The sequence below is a fragment of the Mandrillus leucophaeus genome, unplaced genomic scaffold (genome assembly GCF_000951045.1).
Source record: "Mandrillus leucophaeus isolate KB7577 unplaced genomic scaffold, Mleu.le_1.0 Scaffold84, whole genome shotgun sequence".
NCBI classification, from domain to species: Eukaryota; Metazoa; Chordata; class Mammalia; order Primates; family Cercopithecidae; genus Mandrillus; species Mandrillus leucophaeus.
In genome coordinates, this window is record NW_012109141.1 from 1,638,955 (window position 1) to 1,643,696 (window position 4,742).

The window sequence follows — 4,742 nt, forward strand, 5'->3', positions numbered from 1 at the left end:
TTAGGAGAAGGTGAATGTGAGCTCCTAATCTAGAGAGGGAACTAAACATCCAAGTGGGAACACTGTTGGAAACTATGCAAGAAAAGATCTAATTCTCTGTATGGAATAAATGAAAAGAGGGTAAAATCAGGTTAAATAGGGATGCAAAGACTGTGCAATTCCAAAGTCTACAAATACTCCAACTCACCGCCTCAAGTAGCCTTGAGTTAATCATTGGTTTAGGGTCAAACAGCACAGTTAGGAGCATTGTTGGACCTAAGGGCTAAGGATTGAGGAAGGCTTAGAGTACGTTCAGGAGTTCCCGTTGCACCTTGGAAGCTCCAAAGAAAAGCCCAGTGAAAGCTGGTAATCTTTCTGAAAATTTGAGTTATAAGAGTCAGTCATTAGAGTATATAATTTGATTAATGTCCAGGTGATGTGACACATTCTGAGATCACTCCTGGCTCCAGTGAGAATTGACTCCAAATTCATAGCCTAATAACTAAGCCCAGCTCAAGGGACAACCCTTTCAAGTGCTATTAGACAGTATGTGGGGGTAATGGTGGAGATGATAGTGACTGATACTAACACTAAGAATAGGAGAATGAAAAAAATTGGATTTATTGATTAAAAATACAATGATAACTAACATTTATTAGGCATAAATTAGCTATGTGTCAGGAGTTTTGTATGCATTATTTCTATTTAATCCTGTCCATTATATATTATTATTGTCATTTTACAGTTATAGAAGCTGAATCCTGGAATATTTAGGTAACTTTTCCAAGGATTCACAGAGAATTAGAAGAGATGGGACTTCAAATTAGGACTGTCTGACTCCAAAGCCTATGAAATTAACAGGTCCACATTAGAGCAGAGAGTTAATTGGTTCCTTGTAGTGGCTCTAGCCCAAGGCATGCTATGTGACTCTGTGTTGAAAAACTGATTTGGGAACTGTAGACAGGGTGCTGAAATAACTGAAAGATGAAAACATTTAAAAGAAGGGAAGGGAAGGGGAAAGCCTGGGGTTAAGTGTCTCTTTCATACAAATACAACCTTGCTATATTCCTGCAAATCAGAAAAAAGTTTTCCTGCTTGGTACAAAGCTTAATGAGTCAATTCAGTGCTATATATCTTTGTCAGGGTTCAGCGGGGATAAAAGGAAGCCCAGGCCTGATGCACACCTGGACTCACATAGGGCTGCCAAGGTCCAGGCTAGTGAAGACTGGGAAGGCCAGTCAGGAGATGCAGATGATATGGCATTTATTTATTAAGCACAGACTACGTGGCAGGACCACTACCAAACCACTTCTAGACCTGCACTCTTCAATATGGTAGCCCCTGGATACATGTGACCATCCAGCACTGGAAATGTGGCTGGTCTAAACTGAGCTGTACTTTAAATAAAAAGACATACCAAATTTTAAAGACATAGGAAAAAAATTATATTAAAAAACTCATTAATGATTTTTATATTATATATGGAAATTATACATTTTTGATATATTAGGTTAAATTAAAATATTATTAAAAATAATTTTACCTGTTTCTTTTTACTTTTGTTTCTAACATGGATGGCTGCTAAAAATTTAAAATAACATGTGTGGCTCACATTTCTGGCCTGCATTATGTTACCAATGAATATCACTGGTCAAGACATTGCCTTGAAGGTCTCAGAAACACTGTGAGTCAATTCATAATTATAAATTACAAATGGTAAAAGCAAGGCTCTGAGACAGTATTTTTGAGACAGATTTTCCAGTGCCCCACTGGTTGGAAATAAATACAGGCTTCTGACAAACACCTGTAGGCCACCCTGTGTGAATTTCCTATAGCTGCTGTAACAAATTATTACAAATTTGGAGGCTTAAAACAACACGAATATATTTTTTCACGGTTCTGGAAGCGAGAACTATGAAATTACTTTCACTTGGGATAAAGTCCAGTTGTAGACATTCGGGGCCATGCTCCTTCTAGAGGCTCTAGAGAAGAATTCATTTTCTTGCCTTTTTCAGCTTCTAGAACTGCATTCCTTTGCTCTTGCCTTCTTCCTTCATCTTCGAGGCCATCAACATGGCATCTTCAGATCACTTTCTGCTTCTGTGAAGTCACTTTCTTCTATTCTCAAATTTACTTCACTTTGGGCCCACCTGGCAAATTCAGAATAATCTCCCTATATCGGGTTTTAACTTAATCACATCTGCAATGTCTCTTTGCCATAAAAATAGTAACTGACATTATTGGTTAGCCATAGGTTGTATTTCTAGAGTTCTCGCCTCTTCTTAATCTCTTTCAAGATTAACTACTATTTGAGGAGGTGTTCTGCTAGAAGGCATCGCAGACAAAGAAATAAATAGGACGCAGTCCTGTTTCATTAGTAAAGCAGAAAACATGTAAATAATGAATGACAAAGCTCCAAAATAAGTGCCCCGATGAAAGTATTCACATCATTATAGTGGGACAAGAGCTGCCTCGACAGCAACTTAAATGTGGTGCTTTCAAACTCTTCAAAATATTTTCTCATGTTTATTTCATCTGATACTTGAGAAATCCCATGAGACTAACAACTCTTCTGTAATTCTAAAATTATTTAAATTAAGAGTTAAAAGTAAGGAAAAGAATTCCATAATGCATGGTGGGCTGGGGAAGAAACTAGCGATATGAAGTGAGTTGTGTGAATTTTTCCAGTGTAAGTCAGTGGGAGACCACACTGGGGTCTTACGACTCCTGGTCCACAATTCCTCCCATGTCCACAAGTGCTTCTTAAAAGCTGTTTCTGCCTAATACAAGATACTGAGCATGCCATGCCACATCTTTGCCATGCCTGCCTGTTTCTGCAACAGCACTCAGGGTTTCCTGAATATCCTGAGTGATTCATGATGCAAGCCAAAGGCCAAGAGCCCTAGCTTTCTGGTCTCCAGGATGTTGTAAATTAAGACATCCAACTCTGAACTCTTCTCTCTCTTCTTTCAGATGTTCAGTTATTGTACATCCTCTGCTTCTACCTCAGATAGAGCTTGAGTAGTCAGAAATTAGCAAGTATGTTGCCAAAGAAATCATAAAAACTTCCCTCTCTTTCGAGCTCATGGGCCCAATTGTTATTTCTTTCCTCACTATTCAAGGACGAGAATTGTTATTCATCATCACACTTAGTGTGGGTCCTTAATTTTATAAAATCAAACCAACAGAGTGCTGATATGTAAACCTGCCTGAACCACAATTATCACCTGAAACCATAACTTTGATGTTTACTGGGTCTTCCCTATGCCTCACTCCTTTTGCCCTTTTCATCCCCGTCCTTGAGCAAAAAGGCCTCCAGGTCCCACCCCGGTGCCAGAAGTGTTAATAGCGGAAAGAAAGATACTGACAGCTAATTCTTGAGGACTTGCATGACAGTTTGGCAGGCGGTGGGAAAACAACCTAAATCTATTATATACAGAAAATGTGTGGCACACAATCTCAGTTGTAAAATACAGAAAATGAAAGGGACTCAGGACAGAAAGAAAATTAAACAATACTAATGGAATAAAAAGCCATTTTGTAGCAATAAAAAAATGAAGCAGTATACCCTGGTCTGGACTTTCCTAGTGTCCAGATAGAATTATAGGTCATAAAGGCTGGAAGAAACTTGAGAGGACCATCTTGTCCATACCCTCAAGTAAGTCTAGAAAATGAGACCCAGTAATGGTAAAAGACTTATTCAAGAAGTACAAAGTTGGGATTAGCGCCCTAGATTCATATTTCCCCATCTTGAGTTCTTTTCACAATATCAGACTCCACTTCCAGAGAAAGTAAAGTTTAGAGAAAATCACTTATCTCCATAAAGCAATATTCAAAATATTCAGCATATTGATGGATGCTAAGAGACAGCCTGGATTAGAAGCTGAACACCAGAATGAAGAAGCAGGCAGGGGTTGGTGGCCTCCCTGAGCTCTAAAATGCCTTGAGGCTTTCCCTGACTGAATCCCTGGGTTTGGGGATGAGGTCCCTGTCACCCCAGACTGTGGAGAGAAGGTACAGGGACGGGGTCTCAAGACCAGGGTTTGTATCTGAAGCTCAAAACATTAGGAAAGACATTTGGGGCCGGGACCAGACAATGCAGGAGCATCTTTCCACTGCCAAAATGTTTCTTAGAATGTAAGTCCAATCCATGGTTATTTTCATGACCCTCTCAGTGATGTAAATCAGTGGGACTGAAAGGACATGTAAGCCACAATTTTATTTCCAGAGATGAAAACAATTTTAATTGGACTTCAATGCACCATACCAAAGCTAAAATGAGTCCTTGCACGATCCCCAGAGTAGAGCTTCCTGGGAGAGTCTGGGTCCAGGCCCATCTTTGGGAAGGTGCAGGGCTCACAGATTCAAAAATATATATTCCTCAAAAAGAAAATAATACATGCCGGTATCTGATGCAGTCCTTTATTTCTGGAGATGGAGTCTCGCTCTGTCGCCTAGGCTGGAGTGCAGTGGCACGCTCTCAGCTCACCGCAACCTCTGCCTCCCAGGTTCAAATGATTATTCTGCCTTAGCCTCCTGAGTAGCTGGGATTACAGGCTTGTGCCACCATTCCTGGCTAATTTTTGTATTTTTTGTAGAGAAGCCATTCCACCTGGTGGCCAGGCTGGTCTTGAACACCGGACCTCAGGCGATCCGCCCACCTCTGCCTACTAAATTGCTGGGATTATAGACATGAGCCACTGCACCGGCCCTGATGCATTTAATTTGTACACTGATTTCTTTCCCTTTTTTTTTTTTTTTTT